The sequence below is a fragment of the Schistocerca nitens genome, chromosome 4 (genome assembly GCF_023898315.1).
Source record: "Schistocerca nitens isolate TAMUIC-IGC-003100 chromosome 4, iqSchNite1.1, whole genome shotgun sequence".
Classification (NCBI taxonomy): domain Eukaryota; kingdom Metazoa; phylum Arthropoda; class Insecta; order Orthoptera; family Acrididae; genus Schistocerca; species Schistocerca nitens.
This window is the reverse complement of record NC_064617.1, coordinates 212,009,930-212,026,389: the sequence shown is the minus strand read 5'-3', so window position 1 is coordinate 212,026,389 and position 16,460 is coordinate 212,009,930. Positions and strand designations below refer to the sequence as shown.

At 43.2% G+C, this 16,460-nt stretch overlaps 4 non-coding genes across 4 annotated transcripts; 1 reads left to right on the top strand and 3 right to left on the bottom strand.

Moving 5' to 3' along the window:
• Positions 1-14,702: 14,702 nt before the first annotated feature.
• Positions 14,703-14,777, bottom strand: Trnaw-cca (transfer RNA tryptophan (anticodon CCA)). Its single transcript has one exon. It is a non-coding gene; the product is annotated as a tRNA-Trp (tRNA).
• A 226-nt stretch (positions 14,778-15,003) lies between these two features.
• Positions 15,004-15,078, bottom strand: Trnaw-cca (transfer RNA tryptophan (anticodon CCA)). Its single transcript has one exon. It is a non-coding gene; the product is annotated as a tRNA-Trp (tRNA).
• Positions 15,079-15,304: 226 nt separating this feature from the next.
• On the bottom strand, positions 15,305-15,379 carry Trnaw-cca (transfer RNA tryptophan (anticodon CCA)). The gene has a single exon. It is a non-coding gene; the product is annotated as a tRNA-Trp (tRNA).
• Positions 15,380-15,535: 156 nt separating this feature from the next.
• Trnaw-cca (transfer RNA tryptophan (anticodon CCA)) lies at positions 15,536-15,610 on the top strand. Its single transcript has one exon. It is a non-coding gene; the product is annotated as a tRNA-Trp (tRNA).
• Positions 15,611-16,460: the final 850 nt, after the last annotated feature.

Here is a 16,460-nt window from a genome sequence, read left to right as displayed (position 1 = left end):
ATTTTCTGTATTGTCCAGTGAAGGAACATAATAACAGTGTATTTAAGTGAAACCACATAGTAACTGTTGTAGTTTGTAGATTATTTATGAAATAGGGATGCCTTCCAAAATTTACGACAGTGGAATATGCCGATATGGTGTTAATTTATGGCAAATGTGATGGTAATGCTACGGCTGCAGTTAACGAATATCGCGTATGTTATCCAACTCGGAGGAGAAGAGGAAATTAAGAACAACCCTGTGAAACTGAAACGAGCAACAAAATCTGTTCATACACGTGCAGCTAAATGCATTGAACTCGGTGGAGACATTTTTGAACACTTACTGTGAATGTGCTGTGAAATTGCATGTACACTGTACAACTTTCTAAACACTGAGGTTTGTTTTTCCCGGTTTAACATGAGTTCACGTGTGCTATGGTATTAATAAAAGTAGATTATCTGACGCGTTCATACAGTTTCAGTTAACGTTATTACCATCATTTTTCCAAAATTGAATTCTCCGCAACTTTTGTTGAAAACTTCGTGCAATTGTCTGGAATTTAAAATACAAATTGGACCAAGTAATTGATAAATTAAAAATTTTACGAAATTAAGTCTTTGCTTCTCTGGATGTTCTGGAAAACTACTGCAGATACACGCCTGGGACATGTTCTATTAGATTCACCAGATCAAAAACAACAAAATGAATGGAAATCGTGCTTTACTTTAACCACGTACAGTTTTGGGGTGGCTTCATATTAGTGAAGTTGCTAAATTACAGGCAAAATCTTTTATTAGTCGTAACTCCGTAATTAAACATTTGCGGTCCTTTGTTTGTACGAACTTTTTTCTTCAGTTTTATTTGTAGAACAACATATTAAAATATTTGCATATCTTCGTGAATCACCCCGTATGTAGGTCCGAGTTCCATTAAGACTGCTTGTGTGAAGTTCCAAACTGCAGGGCTATCTCGACTGCGAGTTGTGGCTTTACGATACTTGCAGTTACAAACACAGCTGCGTAGAAAGTCAAAGCACCAGCACTGTGGCGGCATGCATCCGGGCCGCGAATGTAACAGCACGTGTACGACACCTGTCGGAAAATTTACAGTGGAGCAGTGAGACAACATCACATCTTTTGAGTCCCCCAGCGTTTGTGAGTGGGAGTTCGTCGAATTCGACCCGAATACCGAGAGGCTGGTTCCTGATTTATCCTCCGTGACGACACCCCGGTTCACGAAGCGAAGATCGTGCACCAGTTTTTCGCCAGCAAATGGATCAGAGTCCTGGATCACCCATTGTGTTCGCTGGATTTAGCCCCAGCCGACTTCTGGTTGTTTACAAAATTGAAGTTGGCAAGCAAAGGACACCGTTGCGACGCAATTAAGGACATCGAAGAAAAGTGTACGGCAGTACTAAATGCAATTCCAGAAAAGGACTACGATTTCAGCTGTGTTTAATGCAGAGGGAGACTGTTTTGAATAAATACAGTGATTTTGTGAACACAATCCATGACTCTAGAATGAAATTTTCACTCTACAGCGGAGTGTGCACTGATATTAAACTTCCTGGCAGATTAAAACTGTGCCGGACCGAGACTCGAACTCGGGACCTTTGCCTTTCGCGGGCAAGTTCTCTAACAACTGAGCTACCCAAGCACGACTCACGCCCCGTCCTCACAGCTTTAATTCCGCCAGTACCTCGCCTCCTACCTTCTCCGTCCGGCATTCAGTTTTAATCTGCCAGGAAGTTTTACAATTCATGACCTTTTTTTATCCTAGCCACAGTCCTAACGGAACTGCTACGGAAAGTCTGTGATACACACCCGTGACCAGGCGTTTAACCTGACTGTAGGCAGAGTGCAGCGTGGTCGTCTCAACACCCTACCCGGCTTTTATGCCCAGAAATGACAGCTGGTACTCATTTGATAGCAGTCTGCGTGGGCCTGGGGGCTGTTCTAAACGGGCTGGATCGGGGATAGATCCCCATCCCTATCCGGGACTGAATCCAGGCCCTATAGCACCGGAGTCTCGTGCTCTACCTGCTAGACCACCGCGGCCACTGTCCGCCCCGATAGCTGAGTGGTCAGCGTGACGGACTGCCGTCCTACGGCCCCGGGTTCGATTCCCGGCTGGGTCGGGGATTTTCTCCGCTCAGGGACTGGGTGTTGTGTTGTCTTCACCATCATTTCATCCCCATCCGGCGCGCAGGTCGCCCAATGTGGCGTCAAATGTAATAAGACCTGCACCATGGCGGCCGGACCTGCCCCGTACGGGGCCTCCCGGCCATTGACGCCAAACCCCCATTTCCATTTACCGCGGCCACTATATGTACAGACTGTATCTAAAACAGAGGACGTAAGGCGCTGTGAACTGGATATGGAAGTGATTGCTTTCTTTGTTAGAGGACAGTAAGCTGGCCGCAAGAACGAATGAAAAATCATTCAAAACAGGTCTGTAGTCCGAAGAGAGAATTGATGTGGATCTCTGTCTTCCTCTTCCTCTTTGCGTAGCTACTGCAGCTTACATTAACCTGCACCTGCTTTCTGTAGTCAAGCCTTGTACCAATTATTGGTTTGTTTTGCTACAAAACTGACTAACGAGGTGCCGACGTCTCACGTATATTACTTTTGTCACACGTGCCTTTATAATATTATTTGCTCCACATGAGTTAATAGGTGTCATCTGTTACACTCACAGGGACGAAAAATGAGGGCAGTCAGTAAAAATTATGGTTTACTACGATCTATAGTTGCCATAACTGTTAACCTGAAAATAGTCGAATAATTTATCACTCGTTCTTTTACTGCTAGATGCCTTATAGAATCGAACTCCCACGTATAAAACAGCTTCAAACAGCTGATTACTTTTCAAATGAATTAAAGTGTTAAGTGGCTCACATTAAGCCTGTAAAACTTTTATGATCGAGGACACAAAGTTCAAATTTTGTTGATTTTATTAGTTTCAGTTTATTCATACCCACGCTACTGAAAATCTCAAAACCAAAACTGGTAATTCATGTTCAATGTTTGTTGGAAGTCGCGCTCTTAATTTGGTGCTAGCTGGTTATATTCTCTGTAAACTGCATTCCATTTTAACAAAAGCTAGCTTTTCACGCATCTCAATGATCATGACATCCTATTCTTGAATTATGAGTCGTACAATAATACAACTTTGCATGTTCATTCAGTGATATATGTGGATACTGTCTGTAAAATTTGTTGCCAGTAGAGATAGTAGTAAAGCAGTAGCAAATTAAAATATCATGCCTGACGGTGAAGTTTTACTGCATGAACAGCGAAAATGTACTATGCAATAAACATTTTTTTTCATTATCCTGTAGGAAATGTGAGTGAGAAAAAGTTTCAAAAAGCTTTGAAATTATGTGTAAGATTTCTTGGAAGTAGTGAAGTGCTCTCATTCGCAAATACTGGATGAGTATAGTTTGGATAACTTGCGCGCTGTGAGTTTTGTTGCCTCAAGACTTATACACGGTTTCAAACTTTAATATTTGACTTTTTGTGTTAATCCTTTATCCTAAGATTATACCTCTTAATGACTAGATTATGACACCATTTTAAAGTTCTAAAATTCAGTCAATTACCTGTACCTCCATTCGCATGAGCATAGTCTCACCTCCCCCCCCCCTCTCTGTCCATATCTTTCTTCTCTCTCTCTATTTCCATCGCCTCCTTCCCCCATTCCACTGTCCATCTCCTCATCCTCTATCTTCTTCTCCTCCACCCCTCATCCATATCCTCCTCTTCCCTCTGTCTGTCCATCTCCTTGTCCCACTCCTCTATCCATCTCTTACTCCACCTGCCTCACTTCATCACCTATTCTCCCTTTCTCTGTCCCTCTCCTCCACCCCCCTCTTTCTGTCCATATCCTCCTCCCCCTTCTGTTCATATCTTCCTGGCCCTCTCTCTGTCCATCCATTCCTCCCCTCTCCACCTGTCCCCTGCACCTCCACCTCCCCCACCTCTCTCTATTCATCTCCTCCTTCCACTCTCTCTGAGCAGTCCGCAGCTCGTGGTCTAGTGGCAAGCATTGCTATCTCAGAATCACAGGGTCCCGGCTTCGATTCCCGGCCAGGTTGGGGATTTTCTCTGCATGGGGACTGGGTGTTTGCGTTGTCCTCAGCATTTCATTATCATCATCATTCGTGACAGTGGCTCGATTGGACTGTGTAAAAAATTGGACTGTGTAAACATTGGGATTTTGTACCGGTGCTGATGACCGCGCAGTTGAGCGCCGCACAAACCAAACATTGTCATCAGCATCTCTCTGAGCATCTCTTCCTCTTCTCTCCCTATCCATCTCCTTCTTCCCCTCACTCTGTCCATTTCCCCCTTCCTCTCTCTGAACATTTCCCCCTTCCTTTCTCTCTGTCCATATCCTCCTCTATCCCCTCTTTCCCTCTTTCCGTTCATATCTTCCTCTCTATCCATCTCGTCCTCCTTCTTATATCCATTCGTCCTCCATCTCGCCCTGTACATCTCCTCCTCCCAGCCTCTCTGTCCATATCCTCCTCCCCCTTCTTTCTGTCCACCTCATCCCCCCTCTCTCGTTATTCATCTCCTTCTTCCCCTCCTCTCTGCCCCTCCATGACCATCGGCTTGTATAGCTGCTGGCACGCATTTCATTACTACCTATACAACATGTCTGTAATGCCATGTAGCCTAAATGCCAGTGATTGCCAATCATTCTCACCCTCATCGCCACACCTATGGGATCTAAGTGGTTCTTACTGCTGTTTATGTTAATAATTATTACTGTTAATAACTATTGGTGTTAATGAAAAAGCGTCATCAAATAAAGGCGCATCTTATAGCATTCCGAGTGTTCTTGATTGTAATGCATGCAATGTTAGTTGTTGTTGTGGTCTTCAGTCCTGAGGACCGCCCCCGGTAGCTGAGTGGTCAGCGCGACAGACTGTCAATCCGAAGGGCCCGGGTTCGATTCCCGGCTGGGTCGGAGATTTTCTCCGCTCAGGGGCTGGGTGTTGTCGTAATCATCATCATTTCATCCCCATCGATGCGCAAGTCGCCGAAGTGGCGTCAAATCGGAAGACTTGCACCAGGCGAACGGTCTACCCGCCGGGAGGCCCTCGTCACACGACATTTCGTTTCATTTCAGTCCTGAGACTGGTTTGATGCAGCTCTCCATGCTACTCTATCCTGTGCAAGCTTCTTCATCTCCCAGTACCTACTGCAACCTACTTCCTTTTGAATTTGCTTACTGTATTCATCTCTTGGTCTCACTCTACAATTTTTGCCCTCCACACTGCCCTCCAATACTAAATTGGTGATCCCTTGATGCCTCAGAACATGTCCTACCAACCGATCCCTTCTTCTAGTCAAGTTGTGCCACAAATTTCTCTTCTCCCCAATCCTATTCAATACCTCCTCATTAGTTATGTGATCTACCCGTCTAATCTTCAGCATTCTTCTGTAGCACCACATTTCGAAAGCTTCTATTCTCTTCTTGTCCAAACTATTTATCGTCCACGTTTCACTTCCATACATGGCTACACTCCATACAAGTACTTTCAGAAATGACTTTCTGACACTTAAATCTATATTCGATGTTAACAAATTTCTCTTCTTCAAAAACGCTTTCCTTGCCATTGCCAGTCTACATTTTACATACTCTCTACTTCGACCATCAGTTATTTTCTTTCCCAAATAACAAAATTCCTTTACTACTTTAAGTGTCTCATTTCCTAATCTAATTCGCTTAGCATCACCACACTTAATTCGACTACATTCCATTATCCTCGTTTTGATTTTGTTGATGTTCATCTTATCCTTTCAAGACATTATCCATTCCGTTCAACTGCTCTTCCAAGTCCTTTGATGTCTCTGACAGAATTACAATGTCATCGGCAAACCTCAAAGTTTTTATTACTTCTCGATGGATTTTAATACCTACTCCGAATTTTTCTTTTGTTTCCTTCACTGCTTGCTCAATATAAAGATTGAATAACATCGGGAAAAGGCTACAACCCTGTCTCACTCCCTTCCCAACCACTGCTTCCCTTTCATGTCCCTCGACTCTTATAACTGCCATCTGGTGTCTGTACAAATTGTAAATAGCCTTTCGCTCACTGTAGTTTACCCCTGCCACCTTCAGAATTTGAAAGAGACTATTCCAATCAACATTGTCAAACGCTTTCTCTAAGTCTACAAATGTTAGAAACGTAGGTTTGCCTTTCCTTAATCTTTCTTCTAACTAAGTCCTAGGGTCAGTATTGCCTCACGTCTTCCAATATTTCTACGGAATCCAAACTGATCTTCCCCAAGGTCGGCTTCTACTAGTTTTTCCATTCGTCTGTAAAGAATTCGCGTTAGTATTTTGCAGCTGTGGCTTATTAAACTGATTGTTCGGTAATTTTCACATCTGTCAACACCTGCTTACTTTGGGATTGGAATTATTATATTCCTCTTGAAGTCTGAGGGTATTTCGCCTGTCTCATACATCTTGCTCACCAGATGGTAGAATTTTGTCAGGACTGGCTCTCCCAAGGCCGTCAGTAGTCCTAATGGAATGTTGTCTACTCCCGGATCCTTGTTTCGACTCAGATCTTTCAGTGCTCTGTCAAACTCTTCACGCAGTTTCATATCTCCCATTTCTTCTTCATCTACATCCTCTTCCATTTCCATAATAGTGTTCTCAAGTACATCGCCCTTGTATAAACCCTCTATATACTCCGTCCACCTTTCTGCTTTTCCTTCTTTGCTTAGAACTGGGTTTCCATCTGAGCTCTTGATATTCATGCAAGTTGTTCACTTTTCTCCAAAGGTCTCTTTAATTTTACTGTAGGCAGTATCTATCTTACCCCTAGTGATATATGCCTCTACATCCTTACAATTGTCCTCTAGCCGTCACTGCTTAGCCATTTTGCTCATGCTGTCGATCTCATTTTTGAGACGTTTATATACCCTTTTGCCCGTTTCATTTACTGAATTTTTGTATTATCTCCTTTCACCAATTAAATTCAATAGCTCTTCTGTTACCCAAGCATTTCCCTTTGCCCTCGTCTTTTTACCTACTTGATCCTCTGCTGTCTGCACTACTTCATCCCTCATAGCTACCCATTCCTGTCAATTGTTCCGTTTTGCTCTCCCTGAAACTCTGTATAACCTCTGGTTCTTTCAGTTTATCCAGGTCCCATCTCCTTAAATTCCCACCTTTTTGCAGTTTCTTCAGTTTTAATCTACTGGTCATAACCAATAAATTGTGGGCAGAGTCCACATCTTTCCCTGGAAATGTCTTACAATTTAAAACCCGGTTCCTAAATCTCTGTCTTACCATTATATAATCTATCTGATACCTTTTAGTATCTCCAGGCTTCTTCCATGTATACAACCTTCTGTCATGATTCTTAAACCAAGTGTTAGCTATGATTAAGTTGTGCTCTGTGCAATATTCTAGCAGGTGGCTTCCTCTTTCATTTCTTAGCCCCAATCCATATTCACCTACTACGTTTCCTTCTCTCCCTTTTCTTACTACCGAATTCCAGTCACCCATTACTATTAAATTTTCATCTCCCTTCTCTATCTGAATAATTTCTTTGATTTCATCATACATTTCTTCAATTTCTTCGTCATCTGCAGAGCTAGTTGGCGTATAAACTTGTACTACTGTAGTAGGCATGGGCTTCTTGTCTACCTTGGCCACAATAATGCGTTCACTATGCTGTTTGTAGTAGCTTACCCGCACTCCTATTTTTTTATTCATTATTAAATCTATTCCTGCATTACCTCTATTTGATTTTGTATTTATAACCCTGTACTCACCTGACCAAAAGTCTTGTTCCTCCTGCCACCGAACTTCACTAATTCCCACTATATCTAACTTTAACCTATCCATTTCCCTTTTTAAATTTTCTAACCTACCTGCCCGATTAAGGGATCTGACATTCCACGCTCCAATCCGTAGAACGCCAGTTTTCTTTCTCCTGATAACGACGTCCTCTTGAGTAGTCCCCGCCCGGAGATCCGAATGGGGGACTATTTTACCTCCGGAATATTTTACCCAAGAGGACGCCAACATCATTTTACCATACAGTAAAGCTGCATGCCCTCGGGAAAAATTAAGGCTGTAGTTTCCCCTTGCTTTCAGACGTTCGCAATACCAGCACAGCAATGCCGTTTTGGTTAGTGTTACAAGGCCAATTCAGTCAATCATCCAGACTGTTGCCCCTGTAACTACTGAAAAGGCTGCTGCCCCTCTTCAGGAACCAACCGTTTGTCTGGCCTCTCAACAGATACCCCTCCATTGTGGTTGCACCTACGGTACGGCTATCTGTATCGCTGAGGCACGCAAGCCTCCCCACCAACGCCAAGGTCCATGGTTCACGGGGGGGGGGCGGGCGGGGGGGGGATGCATGCAATGTGATATGTAATTTCAGTTCTGGAGACAGTGGTTCATGCATTGCAATATCTTAATTCCTTATCGCATAATTAACTCTATTTAGGATAAACGTTAACAGTTCTGGTGACATTCTAAGATAATTAAAGGAATATCTTGGGTCTTCCATTACAAATTATTTCAGCAAGGATGCTGAGCAACCGAGCTCACGTGTTTTCTTCATTCAGTCACGAATCGAAGCACGTTTCTTATTTTTTCTTATGCAGCGATTCCACGCAACAAGCTTTAACTTCATTACAACTCGTGCAATGTGCAGCTGCCAAATATATATGGACGTGACAGAGTCAGTTACATTAACAAAAATTCTAACAATTAGAATTAGATTTACTGTGCTTAAAGTTTGCTTGAAAACTTTGAGAAATGAATCTTACAACACGCACACACAATGACTATAGTGCCAGTAATCTAAGAAATTCAATTATTGCATGTTAGTGTAACAACACTATCCTTGTAATACAAAAAAAAAAATGGTTCAAATGGCTCTGAGCACTATGGGACTTAACTCCTGAGGTCATCAGTCCCCTAGAACTTAGAACTACTTAAACCTAACTAACCTAAGGACATCACACACATCCATGCCCGAGGCAGGATTCGAACCTGCGACCGTAGCTATCGCCCGGTTCCGGACTGAAGCGCCTAGAACCGCTCGGGCACCTCGACCGGCGCGTGGTTTTGCAGGACCACTTGCGTATTATTTCGTACTGGTAGCTTGTCGTTTGCAACCAAACGACGTTGATGACAAATTTTGTTGGGAGCTAACTTATCACTTTATATTTTAAACGTAATTTAGTTTGTCGCGATATTTCGCGAATATATTCGTTCTTACTTACGTTTTTGTGTGGCAAGCCCTTTTTTCTCAGCATCCTGATGAGGTGATGTGAAGCACACGTAAATGTAACACATATTTTCAGAAATTTGATCGTAAAAAAGCACTTTACACTTCATCAAAACACGCTGTAATCGTGGTTCTTGCGTGTCCCAGCCCAGTCAGTGCTCATTTGTTCACCAGTAAGTTTGGCGCCAAATTTTGTGTGTGTGTGTGTGTGTGTGTGTTGGGGGGGAGGTGTTTGTGTGTGTGTGTGTGTGTTGGGGGGGAGGTGTTTGTGTGTGTGTGTGTGTGTGTGTGTGTGTGTGTTCTGTACGCTTCTTAGCTGTTTGTGTTCTCTTTTACGTGGTGTTACTTTAGTGTGTAAAATGGCGAGCCTTTGCAGAGGCTGGGACACACAATAATCACGATTACAGTGTGTTTTGGTGAAGTGTAAAGTGCTTTTTTACGACCAACTTTCTGGTCTGATCGCCTACATCCATTCATGTCCATTGTGCATTCCGACGGACTTTGGCAATTCCAGCAGCTACACGTCCAGGATTGCTACATAGTGGCTCCAGGAACACTATTCTGAGTTTAAACACAACCGCTGACTACCAAACTCCCCAGACATGAACATTATTGAGCGTTCTGGGATGCCTTGCAATTTTCTGTTCAGAAGAGATCGCCACCCCTTCGTACTCTTACGGATTTATGGACAGCCCGGCAGGAGTCATGGTGTCAGTACCCCACAGCTCTACTTCATACGTTAGTCGAGTCCATGCCATGTTCTGCTGCGGCACTTCTGCGTGCTCGCGGAGGCCCTAAACGATATTAGGCTGGTGTACAGGTTTACAGATTTTTGCGTTAGAGTACTCGATTTCGCAAATTCAGTTCCGGATCTAGGTGCGGTATTTTTAATTTCCTGATTTCAGACTGCGATATGTGGTATCTTGGTTCCTAATCGTTAGATGTCAATTACAGCAGGTCTTATATAAAACATGTGCAATTATTTAGTGCCAACACAGAAATGAGAGTAACATCGTCTTTATTATTCCGCTTTTAAATGAAGAGAGAACTTGGTCCAGCGAGTCGCTAAATCTTTAGAGATGCAGGGAACTCGATTTAACGATTTACCCTGAAGGCTATGTGTCTTTTGTGCAAGTCTTATTACCACTGATGGTAAATTTAGAATATTACTGTTACCCGTTCGTACTGAATGTAGTAAGTTGTTTAATACCTCCACATTGATTAGTTATTTTTGTGCTATGACAGATAACTATTTTTAACCGATCATTACCCTTCATGAATGTTGATAAATATTTGATATGTTTAACGTAAAAAAATGTAGTTGTAGGCAGCGTATCATTTAATGAAAAGTGTATATTAGAGAATCATTGGGCATTTAGAAATCAGAAAAAAATGGACCCATAACAGGAATCAAACAAACTGAATCTGACTTGTAACGCGAAACTCAACTTACTGTCCTAACTAGGCAACATCACTTCATTTATTTGATGAAGACTCTTGTCAGACATATGAGTACAGCGTTACAAAAACTGATTTTCTTTGACGTCCATTTTCTACAGAAAATATGCTCGGGACGATATTTTGCAAACGAACAATCCCGCTTTGGTGGTCGAACACACGAACTCTGATTCAGATATACAGGATGATTCACGAAGATATGCAAATATTTTAATATGTTATTCTACAAGTAAAACTAAAAAAAGTTCATATAAACATAGGTCAGCAAATATTTAATAACGGAGTTACGGTTAATAAAAGATTTTTCCTGAAATTAAGCAACTTCGCTAATATGAAGCCATCGCAAAACTGCAGTAGGTTAAAGTAAAGCAGGATTTCAATTTATTTTGTTGCTATTGGCCCGGTGAATCTAATAAAACATGTCCCAAATTTGTATCTGCAGTAGTTTTCCAAAACATCCAGAGAAGCAAAGTTTATTATACAAGTAAATTTGTTTACTTTCCATTAAGAATGTAGAAAGTTTGTCATTGTTGGCAACCGTTAGTGAGTTGTTTCAGTCGTTTCCTAATCTTGAAAAGAGTTAATTTTCTGTATTGTTCAGTGAAGGAACATAATAACAGTGTATTTAAGTGAAACCACATAGTAACTGTTGTAGTTTGTAGATTATTTATGAAATAGGGATTCCTTCCAAAATTTACGACAGTGGAATACGCCGATATGGTGTTTATTTATGGCAAATGTGATGGTAATGCTACGGCTGCAGTTAACGAATATCGCGTATGTTATCCAACTCGGAGGAGAAGAGGAAATTAAGAACAACCCTGTGAAACTGAAACGAGCAACAAAATCTGTTCATACACGTGCAGCTAAATGCATTGAACTCGGTGGAGACATTTCTGAACATTTACTGCGAATGTGCTGTGAAATTGCATGTACACTGTACAACTTTCTTAACACTGAGGTTTGTTTTTCCCGGTTTAACATGAGTTCACGTGTGCTATGGTATTAATAAAAGTAGATTATCTGACGCGTTCATACAGTTTCAGTTAACGTTATTACCATCATTTTTCCAAAATTGAATTCTCCGCAACTTCTGTTGAAAACTTCGTGCAATTGTCTGGAATTTAAAATACAAATTGGTCCAAGTAATTGATAAATTAAAAATTTTACGAAATTAAGTCTTTGCTTCTCTGGATGTTCTGGAAAACTACTGCAGATACACGTCTGGGACATGTTCTATTAGATTCACTAGATCAAAAACAACAAAATGAATGGAAATCGTGCTTTACTTTAACCACGTACAGTTTTGGGGTGGCTTCATATTAGTGAAGTTGCTAAATTACAGGCAAAATCTTTTATTAGTCGTAACTCTGTAATTAAACATTTGCGGACCTTTGTTTATACGAACTTTTTTCTTTAGTTTTATTTGTAGAACAACATATTAAAATATTTGCATATCTTCGTGAATCACCCTGTATGTAGGTCCGAGTGTGAAGTTCCAAGGGACGAAAAATGAGGGCAGTCAGTACAAATTATGGTTTACTACGATCTATAGTTGCCATAACTGTTAACCTGAAAATAGTCGAATAATTTATCACTCGTTCTTTTACTGCTAGATGCCTTAGAGAATCGAACTCCCACGTATAAAACAGCTTCAAACAGCTGATTACTTTTCAAATGAATTAAAGTGTTAAGTGGCTCACATTAAGCCTGTAAAACTTTTATGATCGAGGACACAAAGTTCAAATTTTGTTGATTTTATTAGTTTCAGTTTATTCATACCCACGCTACTGAAAATCTCAAAACCAAAACTGGTATTCATGTTCAATGTTTGTTGGAAGTCGCGCTCTTAATTTGGTGCTAGCTGGTTATATTCTGTGTAAACTGCATTCCATTTTAACAAAAGCTAGCTTTTCACGCATCTCAATGATCATGACATCCTATTCTTGAATTATGAGTCGTACAATAATACAATTTTGCATGTTCATTCAGTGATATATGTGGATACTGTCTGTAAAATTTGTAGTAGTAAATCTGTAGTAGTAAAGCAGTAGCAAATTAAAATATCATGCCTGATGGTGAAGTTTTACTGCATGAACAGCGAAAATGTACTATGCAATAAACATTTTTTCTCATTATCCTGTAGGAAATGTGAGTGAGAAAAAGTTTCAAAAAGCTTTGAAATTATGTGTAAGATTTCTTGGAAGTAGTGAAGTGCTCTCATTCGCAAATACTGGATGAGTATAGTTTGGATAACTTGCGCGCTGTGAGTTTTGTTGCCTCAAGACTTATACACGGTTTCAAACTTTAATATTTGACTTTTTGTGTTAATCCTTTATCCTAAGATTATACCTCTTAATGACTAGATTATGACACCATTTTAAAGTTCTACAATTCAGTCAATTACCTGTACCTCCATTCGCATGAGCATAGTCTCACCTCCCCCCCCCCCCCCCTCTCTGTCCATATCTTTCTTCTCTCTCTCTATTTCCATCACCTCCTTCCCCCATTCCACTGTCCATCTCCTCATCCTCTATCTTCTTCTCCTCCACCCCTCATCCATATCCTCCTCCTCCCTCTGTCTGTCCATCTCCTTGTCCCGCTCCTCTATCCATCTCTTACTCTACCTGCCTCACTTCATCACCTATTCTCCCTTTCTCTGTCCCTCTCCTCCACCCCCCTCTTTCTGTCCATATCCTCCTCCCCCTTCTGTTCATATCTTCCTGGCCCTCTCTCTGTCCATCCATTCCTCCCCTCTCCACCTGTCCCCTGCACCTCCACCTCCCCCACCTCTCTCTATTCATCTCCTCCTTCCACTCTCTCTGAGCAGTCCGCAGCTCGTGGTCTAGTGGCTAGCATTGCTATCTCAGGATCACAGGGTCCCGGCTTCGATTCCCGGCCAGGTTGGGGATTTTCTCTGCATGGGGACTGGGTGTTTGTGTTGTCCTCAGCATTTCATTATCATCATCATTCGTGACAGTGGCTCGATTGGACTGTGTAAAAAATTGGACTGTGTAAACATTGGGATTTTGTACCGGTGCTGATGACCGCGCAGTTGAGCGCCGCACAAACCAAACATTGTCATCAGCATCTCTCTGAGCATCTCTTCCTCTTCTCTCCCTATCCATCTCCTTCTTCCCCTCACTCTGTCCATTTCCCCCTTTCTCTCTCTGAACATTTCCCCCTTCCTTTCTCTCTGTCCATATCCTCCTCTATCCCCTCTTTCCCTCTTTCCGTTCATATCTTCCTCCCTCTCTATCCATCTCGTCCTCCTTCTTATATCCATTCATCCTCCATCTCGCTCTGTACATCTCCTCCTCCCAGCCTCTCTGTCCATATCCTCCTCCCCCTTCTTTCTGTCCACCTCATCCTCCCTCTCTCGTTATTCATCTCCTTCTTCCCCTCCTCTCTGCCCCTCCATGACCATCGGCTTGTATAGCTGCTGGCACACATTTCATTACTACCTATACAACATGCCTGTAATGCCATGTAGCCTAAATGCCAGTGATTGCCAATCATTCTCACCCTCATCGCCACACCTATGGGATCTAAGTGGTTCTTATTCCCACAGTGCTTCTTCTCAAATGTGTTCCAAATTTGGTTGAAATCGTACTATTGCTTTAGGAGGAGATGTGGAACAGATATACACACGTCCTATTGTACAAGCTATTTGGAAATTCCCGTTAGCCGGCCGGAGTGGCCGTGCGGTTCTAGGCGCTACAGTCTGGAACCGAGCGACCCCTATGGTCGCAGGTTCGAATCCTGCCTCGGGCATGGATGTGTGTGATGTCCTTAGCTTAGTTAGGTTTAATTAGATCTAGGTTCTAGGCGACTGATGACCTCAGAAGTTAAGGCACATAGTGCTCAGAGCCATTTGAACCAAACCATATGTACTTCTTCCATGCTACAACCATTTGAAAACATTCCAGAATGAGATTTTCACTCTGCAGCGGAGTGTGCGCTGATATGAAACTTCCTGGCGGATTAAAACTGTGTGCCCGACCGAGACTCGAACTCGGGACCTTTGCCTTTGGCGGGCAAGTGCTCTACCAACTGAGCTACCGAAGCACGACTCACGCCCGGTACTCACAGCTTTACTTCTGCCAGTATCTCGTCTCCTACCTTCCAAACTTTACAGAAGCTCTCCTGCGAACCTTGCAGAACTAGCACTCCTGAAAGAAAGGATATAGCGGAGACATGGCTTAGCCACAGCCTGGGGGATGTTTCCAGAATGAGATTTTCACTCTGCAGCGGAGTGTGCGCTGATATGAAACTTCCTGGCGGATTAAAACTGTGTGCCCGACCGAGACTCGAACTCGGGACCTTTGCCTTTGGCGGGCAAGTGCTCTACCAACTGAGCTACCGAAGCACGACTCACGCCCGGTACTCACAGCTTTACTTCTGCCAGTATCTCGTCTCCTACCTTCCAAACTTTACAGAAGCTCTCCTGCGAACCTTGCAGAACTAGCACTCCTGAAAGAAAGGATATAGCGGAGACATGGCTTAGCCACAGCCTGGGGGATGTTTCCAGAATGAGATTTTCACTCTGCAGCGGAGTGTGCGCTGATATGAAACTTCCTGGCGGATTAAAACTGTGTGCCCGACCGAGACTCGAACTCGGGACCTTTGCCTTTGGCGGGCAAGTGCTCTACCAACTGAGCTACCGAAGCACGACTCACGCCCGGTACTCACAGCTTTACTTCTGCCAGTATCTCGTCTCCTACCTTCCAAACTGTACAGAAGCTCGCAGGAGAGGTTCTGTAAAGTTTGGAAGGTAGGAGACGAGATACTGGCAGAAGTAAAGCTGTGAGTACCGGGCGTGAGTCGTGCTTCGGTAGCTCAGTTGGTAGAGCACTTGCCCGCCAAAGGCAAAGGTCCCGAGTTCGAGTCTCGGTCGGGCACACAGTTTTAATCCGCCAGGAAGTTTCATTTGAAAACATGTTGACAACACAACCCCTTTCACAGGTTACTGATTAATCGTGACCCAGCATGTCACTTGTTTTACAGTTCCATTCATTAATAGCCATGGAAATTGAGGGGTTCTCTTCAACGTGATACAGTACGGCTTCCTCCAATTCGGGTGTGCGACGTCTCCTTGGAGCACCACAGTCATGCCTGTTGACAGTGAAGGTACCCTTTCTCGAAGCTCTTGCGTATTTGTGGCGAAAGGGGTATCCAAAGGAGTCGGGATAGTCCCTTTGAAAGGGCACGGCCGATTTCCTTCCCCATCCTTCACTAATCCTATTTGACCGATGACCTTGCTGTTTGGTCCCCTCGCTCAAATCAACCAACCAACCAACCAACCGGCCGACCAGCAGAATCACTACTCAGACTGAGTCTGTTCTCGTCCGTGAAGTGCACGTGACCCCGTTCTTCGTTGGTCTAGTCCCTGCGCTTTTGATACCATCGCAAATGATGCCGCCAATGTGCGGGTGTCAACGGAACACGAAGCACTGGTTGTCGGGCAAAGAGACCACCCAATGCAGTCGCGGTGCTATTGTGGAGCGTGAGTTTGCGTGCTTTTCAGACATGTTTAATGTGACTACAATTGCACCCACTGTTTCAAGTGGGTCCCTTCTTGCTGGTGCACAATGTAGCGGTCATCTCCCGCTGTAGTTGACCGTGGTGGATGATCTCCTCTCCCTCGGGCAGCAGAGCCAATCGTACGGATAATCCCCATGTGCATGAAACAGTACTGTGAGCAATACCAAACAGCTGGGCTACACTCGACACACTGCGTCCTTCCAGTTTT